This window comes from Schistocerca nitens, chromosome 2 (assembly GCF_023898315.1).
Source record: "Schistocerca nitens isolate TAMUIC-IGC-003100 chromosome 2, iqSchNite1.1, whole genome shotgun sequence".
Classification (NCBI taxonomy): Eukaryota; Metazoa; Arthropoda; class Insecta; order Orthoptera; family Acrididae; genus Schistocerca; species Schistocerca nitens.
This window is the reverse complement of record NC_064615.1, coordinates 221,222,557-221,238,130: the sequence shown is the minus strand read 5'-3', so window position 1 is coordinate 221,238,130 and position 15,574 is coordinate 221,222,557. Positions and strand designations below refer to the sequence as shown.

The window sequence follows — 15,574 nt, the reverse complement described above, 5'->3', positions numbered from 1 at the left end:
AGTCTCAAGGTATGCATGATGCAACCAATGCTCATTCTAAATAGAATTGTTACAGATGTGGAAGACAAGGTCATATTAGGGTTGTTGTTGTTGTTGTTGTGGTCTTCAGTCCTGAGACTGGTTTGATGCAGCTCTCCATGCTACTCTATCCTGTGTAAGCTTCTTTATCTCCCAGTACCTACTGCAACCTACATCCTTCTGAGTCTGCTTAATGTATTCATCTCTTGGTCTCCCTCTATGATTTTTACCCTCCATGCTGCCCTCCAATACTAAATTGGTGATACCTTGATGCCTCAGCACATGTCCTACCAACCGATCCCTTCTTCTAGTCAAGTTGTGCCACAAACTTCTCTTCTCCCCAATCCTATTCGATACCTGCTCAATAGTTATGTGTTCTACCCATCTAATCTTCAGCATTCTTCTGTAGCACCACAATTCGAAAGCTTCTATTCTCTTCTTGTCCAAAATATTTATCGTCCATGTTTCACTTCCATACATGGCTACACTCCATACAAATACTTTCAGAAACAACTTCCTGGCTCTTAAATCTATACTTGATGTTAACAAATTTCTCTTCTTCAGAAACGCTTTCCTTGCCATTACCAGTCTACGTTTTATATCCTCTCTATTTCGACCATCATCAGTTATTTTGCTCCCCAAATAGCAAAACTCCTTTACTACTTTAAGTATCTCATTTCCTAATCTAATTCCCTCAGCATCACCTGACTTAATTCGACTACATTCCATTATCCTCATTTTGCTTTTGTTGATGTTCATCTTATATCCTCCTTTCAAGACACTATCCATTCTGTTCAACTGCTCTTCCAAGTCCTTTTCTATCTCTCATAGAATTACAGTGTCATCGGCGAACCTGAAAGTTTTTATTTCTTCTCCATGGATTTTAATACCTACTCCGAATTTTTCTTTTGTTTCCTTTACTGCTTGCACAATATACAGATTGAATAACATCGGGAAGAGGCTACAACCCTGTCTCCCAACCACTGCTTCCCTTTGATGTCCCTCGACTCTTATAACTGCCATCTGGTTTCTGTACAAATTGTAAATAGCCTTTCGCTCCCTGTATTTTACCCCTGCCACCTTCAGAATTTGAAAGAGAGTATTCCAATCAACATTGTCAAAAGCTTTCTCTAAGTCTACAAATGCTAGAAACGTAGGTTTGCCTTTCCTTAATCTAGCTTCTAAGATAAGTCGTAGGGTCAGTATTGCCTCACGTGTTCCAATATTTCTACAGAATCCAAACTGATCTTCCCCGAGGTCAGCTTCTACGGTTTTTCCATTCGCCTGTAAAGAATTCGTGTTAGTATTTTGCAGCCGTGACTTATTAAACTGATAGTTCGGTAATTTTCACATCTGTCAACACCTGCTTTCTTTGAGATTGGAATTATTATATTCTTCTTGAAGTCTGAGGGCATTTCGCCTGTCTCATACAGGTTGCTCACTAGATGGTAGAGTTTTGTCAGGACTGGCTCTCCCAAGGCTGTCAGTAGTTCTAATGGAATGTTTTCTACTTCCGGGGCCTTGTTTCGACTCAGGTCTTTCAGTGCTCTGTCAAACTCTTCACGCAGTATCGTATCTCCCATTTCATCTTCATCTACATCCTCCTCCATTTCCATAATATTGTCCTCAAGTACATCGCCCTTGTATAGTCCCTCTATATACTTCTTCCACTTTTCTGCTTTCCCTTCTTTGCTTGGAACTGGGTTTCCATCTGAGCTCTTGATATTCATACAAGTGGTTCTCTTTTCTCCAAAGGTCTCTCTAATTTTCCTGTAGGCAGCATCTATCTTACCCCTAGTGAGATAAGCCTCTACATCCTTACATTTGTCCCCTAGCCATCCCTGCTTAGCCATTTTGCACTTCTGTCGATCTCATTTTGGAGATGTTTGTATTCCTTCTTGCCTGTTTCATTTACTGCATTTTTGTATTTTCTCCTTTCAGCAATTAAATTCAATATATCTTGTGTTACCCAAGGATTTCTACTAGCCCTCGTCTTTTTAACTACCGTATTTACTCGAATCTAAGCCGCACTTTTTTTCCGGTTTTTGTTATCCAAAAAACCGCCTGCGGCTTAGAATAGAGTGCAAAGCAAGCGGAAGTTCTGAAAAATGTTGGTAGGTGCCGCCACAACTAACTTCTGCCGTCGAATATATGTAGCGCTGCACAGGCATGCTTTGTAGGCACAAAGATAAATACTGGCGCCAAAACCTCTGCGTCAGTAAATAAATTAAAAAAAAAAGGTGGAAGACGAGCTTTTTTTTCCATCCCGAGTTTCGACCGCTGCATTTTTATACATTATTCAACGAAGTAAATACAAATTCCGTATTGTTCATCTTCGAATGTAGCAGAATTTCAATGTAATACGAAAATCCGACTGGCAAGACTGTTTGGGAGGTTTGTCAATATGGCCAACTCTACGTTCTGTATTTTTTCCTACCTGTGAGAAGAGATGGTTGCTAATAGGAACCTGATGAAATGTGAATCACATGCAGTATTCTCTTCACCATAAGAATAATACGAATATAAACATTTTGTCATGTATTCTTTCGTGTTTGCTGCTATCTCATTTAAATCCTGTCTGCCTAATAAACTACGAAACTAGAGTGAGATAACAGCAAACGCGGAAGAATATACGTATCGTTTCATGTTTATATTCGTATTATTCTTATACCTAATAGTGTTACAGTCAGAAATGAAGCACGGCAACTGACTAGATTTTTAAATCTAAGATGACTCTAATTTCTGTGCAGAATTTGATGTACTAAAGAAGCGGCCGCAAAGATTTTCAAACGGAAAAAAAATTTCGCCTAACTCTCGTTCAGAACTATGTTCTATCATACGCAGTCTATTATTTGGTTCTTGTTGATCATTATCAAAGAAAGCAGCAGTGTAAGTAACAACAAATAGCAGTCTCTTGCCATTGTTTCGCTAATGAGACGATTCCTTTTTTTTAATTGTAAGCGGCGGTAGCGCGCAGCGCACAAAAGCAAGCAATGCCGCGAGCGGCGACAGGCCGTAAACACGCACTATCAGAACGCGACAAACAATGCATGACACAGTACAGTAATGCATTTTCAGCTTAGAGTGACGTAAACACCTATAACAAAGAAAACGGCACTTATCACATCAAAGCAAAATAAGCAATCGATTCAAACCAGACGAAGCACGTGAAAAAGGAAGGGTACCCGTATAAATACGGACGGAGCGCCTGACGCATGGCAATGGCTACCTGGTAAAGCTTAACTGCTAAGCTTACGACTCGAACCAAACTACTGTAGCTGCATCGTCTTTCATTCGACCTAAATTGTGTCTCATATTACAATGCACCAACTTTGTTTCGATGTGGAGGTGCGGCCTAAAACTTTTTTCTCCCCTTGAATTTCGAGTCTCAGATTTCAGGTGCGACTTAGATTCGAGTGCGCCTTAGATTCGAGTAAATACGGTAATTGATCCTCTGCTGCCTTCACTACTTCATCCCTCAAAGCTACCCGTTCTTCTTCTACTGTATTTCTTTTCGCCATTCCTGACAATTGTTCCCTTATGCTCTCCCTGAAACTCTGTACAACCTCTGGTTCTTTCAGTTTATCCAGGCCCCATCTCCTTAAATTCCCACCTTTTTGCAGTTTCTTCAGTTTTAATCTACAGTTCATAACCAATAGATTGTGGTCAGATTCCATATCTGCCCCTGGAAATGTCTTACAATTTAAAACCTGGGTCCTAAATCTGTGTCTTACCATTATATAATCTATCTGAAACCTGTCAGTATCTCCAGGCTTCTTCCATGTGTTCAACCTTCTTTTATGATTCTTGAACCAAGTGTTAGCTACGATTAAGTTGTGCTCTGTGCAAAATTCTACCAGGTGGCTTCCTCTTTCATTTCTTACCCCCAATCCATATTCACCTACTACATTTCCTTCTCTCCCTTTTCCTACTACCGAATTCCAGTCACCCATGACTATTAAATTTTCGTCTCCCTTCACTATCTGAATAATTTCTTTCATCATACATTTCTTCAATTTCTTCGTCATCTGCGGAAGCTAGTTGGCATATAAACTTTTACTACTGTAGTAGGCGTGGGCTTAATGTCTATCCTGGCCACAATAATGCATTCACTATGCTGTTTGTAGTAGCTAACCCGCACTCCTATTTTTTTATTCATTATTAAACATACTCCTGCATTACCCCTATTTGATTTTGTATTTATAACCCTGTATTCGCCTGACCAAAAGTCTTGTTCCTCCTGCCACTGAACTTCACTAATTCCCACCATATCTAACTTTAACCTATCCATTTCCCTTTTTAAATTTTCTAACCTACCTGCCCGATTAAGGAATCTGACATGCCACGCTCCGATCCGTAGAACGCCAGTTTTCTTTCTCCTGATAACAACACCCACTTCAGTAGTCCCCGCCCGGAGATCCGAATGGGGATTATTTTACCTCCAGAATATTTTACCCAAGAGGACACCAACATCATTTAACCATACAGTAAAGCTGTATGCCCTCAGGAAAAATTACGACTGTAATTACCCCTTGCTTTCAGCCGTTCGTAGTACCAGCACAGCAAGGCTGTTTTGGTTAGTGTTACAAGGCCATATTAGTCAATCAACCAGACTGTTGCCCCTGCAACTACTGAAAAGCCTGTTGCCCCTCTTCAGGAATCACATGTTTGTCTGGCCTCTCAACAGATACCCCTCTGTTGGGGTTGCACCTACGATACGGCTATCTGTATCGCTGAGGCACGCAAGCCTCCCCACCAACGGCAAGGTCCATGGTTCATTGGAGGGGGGGGGGGGGGGTACAAAAGCATAATAGTAACAATTCTGCAAATCTAGTGAAAAGTTACTGTAAGTTTTCTTGATGATAAAGTAGAATGTTTTGTATACTTGGGGACAAGAGAACATTTAGTTAGTGACTCTGTTCCTTTGGTGCATGTTAAGGAACTGGAAAATCCAATAAGAATAAAGGTTACCAAAACAGATACATTTTTGTTTGCTCGAATAGTTGGAGAATTTGATGCTCAGAGAATTTTTTTTGGAAAGAAATTGCAAATAAAAATAAAAGATGTTCTTGTAGTGTCAGTTGTAGTAAATAATTTATTGACAGTGTGTAAACTAGAGATGGCTGGATACTGCATTGTTTTTTAAAATTTGATGGGTTCAGTTCAAAAGGTTGTAACTGTATCTCACAGAAAAGATTCTGGGATGAATATCCTTTCAATCAAATGTACTAAGAGTTCTTTGCGTAGTGTGTGTTTTTCAAACAGGGCAACTTGTAGCATAAATGCTTAGGACATTTGAACATTGAAAATATGAAGAAACTTCATTATCTAGGGGAGGGACTGGACAAAGTAAGGTTTTCTAAACCTGTAATTAAATGTTTGATCTGCATAGAGGGTGAGCAAACACATTTACCAGATATTCAGTCTTGTGATCAAGCCCATCAACCACTTGAACTGATACATAGTGATGTGCTTGGTCTTGTAACACCTGTTTCTTTTGGCTGGAAATAAATATATTGCGACTTCGCTGATTATACTCACTTTACAGCAGCTTATACTCGAAGTCTGAAGTGTTCCATTATTTCAAAGTATACTAAGGATGGGCTACTACTCATTTTAACATGAAAATCACCAGATTCAGAAGTAACAATGGTCATGAATACATTGAAAATGAAATCTACTATCAAAGGGAGTGCCACCTGCAGAATGACACATCATATACCAGTTATTATGTAAATGCTGTTCAGCCTTCTCCGTCAGCGTGACTACCACCAAATTATCAATTAGGATGAATGTGCATAGGCAGAGGGTACATACTGGCAACTTGCAATATCCTGTTGCAGAGCATGCTCTACAACATCACATTCCTGACCTGCCGTTTTCACCACACGTGCCATCTGGATTCTTCCCCCATACATCAGTTTCTCAGAACTCTGCAGGTGGGAACTAGCACTACATGTCCTTGGTTCTCGCCACCCACCTGGCCTTGATTTGCGTTAATTTCTTCTGTCTCAGCTTTTCTTCACTGTAACTACTCTTTGCTTCACTCCGTTTTAGTTTTCTACATCTTTCATTGTTTTTCCCATCTATTTTTCATCGCTCCCTCTCACCTCTGTTATGTAAAATGCACTTAGCTTCTTACACTTATTAACTCATGCATGATGTTTTAGTTGTAACCTCTGTCTTGCATATTACCCTGTCTTCCACCTTTAAGTTTTCAGATTTTCAAATCTCGTCCAATGCAATCCCTAACAATCAGTCTTCCCATCTCTTCATCTCTTCTCGTACAGTAAGTGTCCCCTGACCTGTGGTTCTGGGTGACTTTCCCAAATCTACCCCTTTTCCTAGACCTCTCCAGTCATTTTCCTTCACCCTTCTTCCTACCCCCCTTATATTTACTTCAGAATAAAAGTAATGTGTGAACAAGTAAAAGCATGAAGTACCAGTCAAGTATGCGATGTTCAGGGAAGTGCCACGGAAGTACAGCAGGGAAACAATTAATAAAAACAATCCATGACATAGTATGAGCAGCATTTTTAGACTATTTGCTGATTATGCAACAATCAACGAGAAAGTAACTTTACACTGAATAACTACACTGACAGAAATGGAAAGTCATACATCATTAAGACCTTGAATGAATGCTAGAAAATGGAAATTCTGTATTTCCATGTCTGTGGGATTATTGCATAAAATTTCATCCTTCTGTAAGCTTATTTTCAGGGTAAAACCATTCCCACAGATGAAGAATAACACGAGTATACGATGGCTATTGGACATTCTTAACATTACTTTAACTTTAGGAGTGGAGATTGTAACACAACATGCCCAGAGGACATAACGAATGTTGTGCTGACTGGTTGCATAGCGTAATGGATATGGTACAGTTCTCGGACATGTAAGGCTGTCATAAAACGGTGTCTTCGAAACTCAGGTGTTTTAAAATATTTTATTCTTAAATCATTACCAAAATGACTTTGGTCCTTAATTTTATTCAATTAGTTGGTTAAAATGTAATTTTTTAAATTCTATTCCTTTGTCACATAATTTTCAACACTGTATGAACATTTTCATTTGCTGTCATTTTTCTTCCTTTCATTATTTTTCCACTTGGAATTTCTGTGGATGTGAATTTAATTCCACATCATTACAAAGTGTTGTATTCATGATTTATGGAACAATGATTAATGTATGTATGTATTATTTTTATTTATCTATCATAATATTTAAACACTTGAAAATGCTAATCTAGTGGTTAAAAACAAAAGACAAAATATTCTATTTATATTGACAGTGCAATGATGGCAATGGCCTTAGAAATATTCAAATCATTAATTCTTACTGCAAAAATCAAACAATGGTAAGCCACCAGGCAAAAATCAAACTATGGAAATTCTTATTGCAATATGGACAAAATAATGCAGGTGAAGATTTAAACAAAAGATGGGATTATAAGTAAAACATAAATCAAGCAGAATGAGAAATAGAAATAATGAGTGCAATAACGGGGATGAAACTATAGGATGATAAATGAAAGAAATTAAAACCAGAGGACCAAAGATTCCAAATGGAAAAAGACTGATAGGGAGAAGGGTGAGAGCAAATTATACAACGATGAAAATGATGTGATGAAAGAACAGAAATAAAAAAAAAATACATTTAAACCAATTAGTTCAATAAAAATTATGATCAAAATCACTTCAAAACAGATTTAAAAATAAATTTTTTTAAAGTACTTGATGACATTCAAACGCACAATCTTCTGTATTGAGGATTGTACCCCATCCATTATGCTGTGCAACACGTATCAGTTACATTACTATGTTAATGCTACAGAGCATCATGTGAAATTCCAAATTGTTTTGTGTGACTACTCACAAACCGGAATCCATCAGTGTGAATGGCTGCACAATGTGATACCTGGGTCCAGAAAGACGTTGAGGAAATTGACATGAGGCGCATGGAAGCATTATACCAACAGATTACGCAAACAAATGGCTATAAGCGGAATGACTGCTAAGTGACAGGTGACAAGAAGGGCTCAGGATAACAGTGTGACAAAAGGAGTAGACACTATTCCTTCCAAAAGGATTCCACCATGAGGCGATTGAAAAGTGTTTGAATAGCTCTAACAGACTAATGGATGACAGCAGCTGAAATCTGGCCAGAGGTTACAGGTAGAGAGTCACCACAAACTTTTGGGAACAAATCACTGGAGGCTGCGTTGAGATCTCAAGTAGCACACATTGCTTACCACTAACTGTACCATAGACAACAAACACTTGGGGTGGTGTAGAGCCAGCATCAACTGGGACAATGAGTGGCATTCTGCAGTGGTAAGTGATGAGTCTCATTTCTGTTTGTGGCATTTATATTGATGCTGTCACAACTGCAGACAATCTAGTGAAATGTTACAGAAAGCAGTGATTCTTGAGACCCGTACCTGTCCGACTTCTGGGAGATATTGGATATGAAAACATGACTGGTCTGGTAGTTACTGGTGGAGGGCTGAAGGCTCAACAGTTACGTGGCAGGAATGGTAAATCTTGTTGTCACACACTTTATGGCTAGGGTTCCAAATGGCATATTCCAGCAGGATCATGGATGATCCCATGCTGCAATCCGTGCCACAAATGTCCAGAGGAATGAGCAGATCCTTGACTGGCCTTACTGGTCCCCCATTTGTTGCCACAGATCATGTCTGGAATGCAATGAGGATACAGACACTATCATACCAGCCTCCAGAAACCCATCATCATGAAGTGACACAGTCTGTATTTTACACATGGCAAGAAATTTTCAAGATGATATTTGAAGGCTGTTTGCCACCATGCCACAATGAACGCAAATGTGTATTTCTGCCCATGATCTTCTCACCTCATACTGATATTGATAACAGACATATGAACCAAATCGAATGAAAGTTCAATCATTTAATACCTGTTAAGTACAAACATCACCACAAAATTTGAAAAGTATTGGCCTGGTGCTTAATCGTGTAACACTTCCCATTTCTGTTAATGTATAAATAAATGTTGAACAATTATAAAATTTCTCGTTAAATGTCAAAATTTCTGCCTTTTGGACTGAATAGTAGATCACTTGTGTGCTTTCGAGAGATCAGCTGAGTTGTTAATTTCATTTTTCTGTATGATATTTTGACCACCATCCTATTTGCATTCTTCAAGCACTATGTGCTGTGTTACATGCCTACTCGCAGCCTGGGCTGCAACCAGATTATTAATTACTGTTGGCATTGTGCTACTGTTTACAGCCAAGTATGGGTTCTGGTGGCTGCTACAGCCTTCGATGCTCATTTGTTTTTTTGCAGGAAACATAGTTATCCTGGATTTCAATTTATTATGATCTTGCTTCCCATCTCATCCATCAGAGGTGAAAAGTGCTAAGAGAATGTGTTTTTGATGGAATAACAGTATTTGCTATAAAAAACAAATAAGCATCAAACTGTGTATCAAGTGTTGGGAGTCAAACTCAGCTATAAATAGTGGCACAGCACCAAGAATACATCACAGTCTGGTTAAAGTCCAGGAATGGTATGCAAACACCACAGTTCACAGCACCTGAAGATGGCAACTGGGTCTCTTGTTGAAACATCATGCAAAACATACAACCAACAACTTCATTACTTATTCAGTTATGGTGAGAAAACCTGAGAAGTTACAGTCACAGTCACAGATCACATTGCACGTTAATAAGTACAACCAGCCGATAAGTCTCCTGTCCTCAATAAAACCACTCTGAATAATGATTCACCAATCAGTCAACTGTCTTCCTTATGAAACTTCTCAAAGCAACACAGTGACAAAATTTCTTCCATCTCCTGAGTTTCTCCTTGTTTTCAAACAACAGTTCATCTATACCATCCAATGAAAAGTAGACACTGGCTAGACACACCATGTCATCCCAGCTCTTGTATTTTGTGATAGAGTTGAATTCCTTTGTCATTTTGTCAAATGCTGTCCAACATCTCTTGAAAACTCTGCTGGATGCCTGATGTGCACCTGATTTAATGATTCTTTAGACTGTAGGAGGAATATATTGTTTTCATTCAGCTTTGTGTTTGTGAATGCAGTAGCTTTTGCAAGTCTTATTAGAGCCACAGGGATTTCAGTTTCTGGGATATCCATCAAACAATGTCATGTAGAACTTGGAACTGAGTACCAGTTACAATAATAGGATTGTCAACAAGAACTAACACGTCACACAGAAGGCATTTTTACTAAGCTCACACAAAATTACAGGATGATCTGATCTGCCTGTCTCAGCAGAGAGTGCTTCTACATCTATGTGTACATCTATATCTACATGGATACTCTACAAATCACACTAAGGTGCCTGGGAGAGGGTTCATCGAACCACCTTCACACTAATTCTCTACTATTGCACTCTCAAACAGCGAGTGGAAAAGGAGACCTTATTTTTCTGTTCAAGCCCTGGTTTCCCTTATTTTATTATGATGATCACTTCTCCCTATGTGGGTCAGCATCAACAAAATATTTTCACATTTGGAGGAGAAAGTTGGTGATTGAAATTTTGTGAGAAGATTCCACCACAATGAAAAATGCCTTTGTTTTAATGTTTCCATCCTAAGTTCTGTATCATATCTGTGACACTATCTCCCCTATTTCTCGATAATACAAACATGCTGCTCTCCTTTGAACTTTCTTGATGTACTCTGTTAATCCTATCCGGTAAGGATCCCACACCATGCAGCAGTAATCTAGAAGAGGATGGACAGTGTAGTGTTGGCAGTCTCTTTAATAAATCTGTTGAATCTTCTGAGAGTTCTGCCAATAACACAGTCTTTGGTTCACCTTCCCCACAATATTTTCTATGTGTCCCTTCCAATTTAAGTTGTTCATGATTGTAATTCCAAGGTATTTTGTTGAATTTACCACCTTTTTATTTTATTGACTTATTGTAGAACCAAAGTTTAACGGATTCCTTTTAGTGCTCATGTGGTTGACCTCACACTTTTCATTATTTAGAGTCAATTGCCAATTTTCACCATACAGATATCTTCTCTAAATCATTTTGCAGTTGGTTTTGGTATTCTGATGACTCCACTACACAGTAAACGACAGCATTATCTGCAAATAACCTAGGACAGTTGCTCACATTGTCTCCTAAATCATTTATATAGATAAGAAACAGCAGAGGGTCTGTAACACTACCTTGGGGAATGCCAGATATCACTTCTATTTTACTCAACGACTTTCCATCAATTACTATGAACTGTGACCTCTCTAACAGGAAATCAATAATCCAATCACACTGAGATGATATTCCATAAGCAAGCAATTTGGTTACAAGTCGCTTGTGAGGTATGGTGTCAAAAGCCTTCTGGAAATCCAGAGATATGAAATCAATTTGAAATCCCTTGTCGATAGCTCTCAACACTTTGTTTGAGTAAAGAGTTATTTGTGTTTCACAAGAACAATGTTTTCTAAATCCATGTTGACTACTTGTCAATAGACTGTTCTCTTCGAGGTAATCCATAATGTTTAAACACAATACATGTTCTCTAATCTTGCTGCATATAGACATAAATGATGAGGGGCTGTAATTTTGTGGATTACTGCTAATGCCTTTCTTGAATGTTGGTGACCTGTTATGAATTTATTGGGACCATTTATCAATATACCCATTCATCAACAAACTTAACGGTTACTGAAGAGGTCTACAACATCAATGTACATCATTTGTGTTAACCAAGAACAGGAGCAGGCCAAGTACATTATATTTAGTGTTTCCCCAGTCTGAATTCAGTTTTATTCCTGTCATTGTTCATGAACGTAATTCCTAGGTATTTAGATGAATTTATGGCATTCAGATTTTATTGATTTATCATGCTGCTGAAGTTTAATGGATTCCTTTTAGCACTCATGTGGATGACCTCACACTTCTTATTATGTAGGGTCAATTGCCACTTTTCACAACATACATATATCTTATCTAAATCATTTTGCAATTGGTTTTGATCTTCGGATGACTTTACTAGACAATAAATGGTGGTATCATCTGCAAACAACCTAAGACAGCTGCTCAGATAGTCTCCTAAATCGGTTATAATGATAAGGAAGAGTAGAGTGCCGATAACACAACCTTGGGGAACGCCAAAAGTCACTTCTGTTTTACTCAATGATTTTCCGTCATTACTAAAAACTGTGACCTCTCTGGCACAAAACATGAATCCAGTGACATAACTGAGATGATATTCCATGAGCACACAATTTGAGTACAAGCTGGTTGTGAAATATGGTGTCAAAAGACTTCTTGAAATCCATAAATACGGAACCAATTTGAAATCCCTTGTTGACAGCATGTCCAGTCTTAAATGGTAAATAACTGCATGAGAAAAGAACCGAACTGATGATCTGCGGGTCACACCATGGTGGATAACATACAGTACACAAAAGTATCATTCACCCTGTTATCTGGATACTGCTTGCCAAAAAACAAGATAAGCAAAGCAAATTGGAATGCACCGCTGTCAGAGCTATAATCACCTCTGGTGCAACATGGTGGTTTCAACACTCACAGCTCATGTGGGCAGAGGAGATATATAAACAGACAATCCAGCTCAGAGCTAACATAATTGAGGATGACCAAGATGCCTGTTGCTCACAGAAATGATCCTGTTGTAGCCCTCAAATTATATTCATCATCAATTAACAATATATTCACTTGATCATTTCTGCACAGGTTGGGATCAGATCATTTTCTTATTGTTCTGAGGGACCTGATAACCTTTGGAACATCAAGAAAGGGAACTGGCATTCCAATAAAAATGCAATAGAGTAGACAATTGCTGAAGTTCCAGAATTGGTCCCAGAACACTTAGATTACTATCCGTTCTCCAAAACCACACCCTGCAAGGTGGCAGAAGTAAAGCTGTGAGGACCGGGCGTGAGTCGTGCTTCGGTAGCTCAGTTGGTAGAGCACTTGCCCGCGAAAGGCTAAGGTCCCGAGTTCGAGTCTCAGTTGGGCACACAGTTTTAATCTGCTAGGAAGTTTCATATCAGCGCACACTCTGCTGCAGAGTGAAAATCTCATTCTGGAAACATCCCCCAGGCTGTGGCTAAGCCATGTCTCTGCAATATCCTTTCTTTCAGGAGTGCTAGTCCTGCATGGTTCGCAGGAGAGCTTCTGTAAAGTTTGGAAGGTAGGAGACGAGATACTGGCAGAAGTAAAGCTGTGAGGAACGGGCGTGAGTCGTGCTTCGGTAGCTCAGTTGGTAGAGCACTTGCCCGCGAAAGGCAAAGGTCCCGAGTTCGAGTCTCGGTCGGGCACACAGTTTTAATCTGCTAGGAAGTTTCATATCAGCGCTCACTCTGCTGCAGAGTGAAAATGTCATTCTGGAAACATCCCCCAGGCTGTGGCTAAGCCATGTCTCCGCAATATCCTTTCTTTCAGGAGTGCTAGTTCTGCATGGTTTGCAGGAGAGCTTCTGTAAAGTTTGGAAGGTAGGAGACGAGATACTGGCAGAAGTAAAGCTGTGAGGACCGGGCGTGAGTCGTGCTTCGGTAGCTCAGTTGGTAGAGCACTTGCCCGCGAAAGGCAAAGGTCCCGAGTTCGAGTCTCGGTCGGCACATAGTTTTAATCTGCTAGGAAGTTTCATATCAGCGCACACTCCGCTGCAGAGTGAAAATGTCATTCTGGAAACATCCCCCAGGCTGTGGCTAAGCCATGTCTCCGCAATATCCTTTCTTTCAGGAGTGCTAGTTCTGCATGGTTTGCAGGAGAGCTTCTGTAAAGTTTGGAAGGTAGGAGACGAGATACTGGCAGAAGTAAAGCTGTGAGGACCGGGCGTGAGTCGTGCTTCGGTAGCTCAGTTGGTAGAGCACTTGCCCGCGAAAGGCAAAGGTCCCGAGTTCGAATCTCGGTCAGCACACAGTTTTAATCTGCTAGGAAGTTTCATATCAGCGCACACTCCGCTGCAGAGTGAAAATGTCATTCTGGAAACATCCCCCAGGCTGTGGCTAAGCCATGTCTCCGCAATATCCTTTCTTTCAGGAGTTCTAGTTCTGCATGGTTCGCAGGAGAGCTTCTGTAAAGTTTGGAAGGTAGGAGACGAGATACTGGCAGAAGTAAAGCTGTGAGGACCGGGCGTGATTCGTGGTTCGGTAGCTCAGTTGGTAGAGCAATTGCCCGCGAAAGGCAAAGGTCCCGAGTTCGAGTCTTGGTCGGGCACACAGTTTTAATCTGCTAGGAAGTTTCATATCAGCGCACACTCCACTGCAGAGTGAAAATCTCATTCTGGAAACATCCCCCAGGCTGTGGCTAAGCCATGTCTCTGCAATATCCTTTCTTTCAGGAGTGCTAGTTCTGCATGGTTTGCAGGAGAGCTTCTGTAAAGTTTGGAAGGTAGGAGACGAGATACTGGCAGAAGTAAAGCTGTGAGGACCGGGCGTGAGTCATGCTTCGGTAGCTCAGTTGGTAGAGCACTTGCCCGCGAAAGGCAAAGGTCCCGAGTTCGAGTCTCGGTCGGGCACACAGTTTTAATCTGCTAGGAAGTTTCATCATAGCACTTCTTGGTGAAAAGAAGAACGATGTAGCAGAACTGAAGATGTGGCTGAAGTGCCATGACATTTGGTTGGTGTCAGTGATACAAAACAAAATAATGCAAATTGTAGTTCACATGATCAAGTGAGACACAGCCCAGCAAATAAAGAAATGTCTCCATTTTACGGAATTACAGCTGAATTAATGACTGACTTGGCTGGCCAGGAGGAGACCACCCTTTGTGCACATTATGTTGCCACTGAGCTGCTCAAAATTTTTCTAGGTTTACATGGCTGCTGAACTTCAGTACACAATCTCTGGCAACTACCATTAAAGACACCCTTTGAAGACTCTCACTACGAATGGAGTTTCTGTGTGCCCACTATTTCAATGGTGTGACTAACATGTCTGTATGCAACAAGGGCTGAACAAAATCTTTCTTCAAGACCAGCCAAAGAGCTGCTACATCCAATATAGTAATCATTGTTTGGATCTTGCATTACTGAATGTTTCAAAATGCTGTGAATCATTGTCTGAAGTCTTCATATCTGTGAAAGATGTCTGAGATACATTTGTGGAACCTGCAAAATGGAAAACTTGTTTGCAGAGATTGTGTTATCCTCTGGTATTGACAAGATGAAACAAAATCTGACAGTTTAATGGCTGATACCAATGTGTGCAACCCAGTGGACTGTAAGGGTAAACTCTTAAACATTTCACAGAAAACTATGAACAGTGTAGAAAATACTGACAAGTATTGAATGCACAGATATGAATTACAGATGAATGATTGTCAGTTCTGCTGGGCTACACAAAGTGGCTGGAAAAGTAGGAGCATCATCTGTTCTCAAACAAGGATCAAAAAGGTAAAAAGACAAGGCCTAATAGAAATCCTTGGATAACACTGGAGATATTTAAGTATTGATGAAAGGAGAAAGTATAAAAATGCACCAAATGAAGCAGATAAAAGGGAATACAAATGTTCAAAAAAAGAGATGACAGGAAGTGCAAAATGGCTAAGCAAGAAAGG

The 15,574-nt window shown here is 39.9% G+C and overlaps 1 protein-coding gene and 2 non-coding genes across 7 annotated transcripts in view; all 3 read left to right on the top strand.

The window, feature by feature from the left end:
• Window positions 1-15,574, top strand: part of LOC126235937 (phosphatidylinositol N-acetylglucosaminyltransferase subunit Q) — a 108,441-nt gene that overhangs the window by 11,381 nt on the left and 81,486 nt on the right. The window lies entirely within an intron of this gene.
• Trnas-cga (transfer RNA serine (anticodon CGA)) lies at window positions 13,558-13,633 on the top strand. Its single transcript has one exon. It is a non-coding gene; the product is annotated as a tRNA-Ser (tRNA).
• On the top strand, window positions 13,858-13,933 carry Trnas-cga (transfer RNA serine (anticodon CGA)). Its single transcript has one exon. It is a non-coding gene; the product is annotated as a tRNA-Ser (tRNA).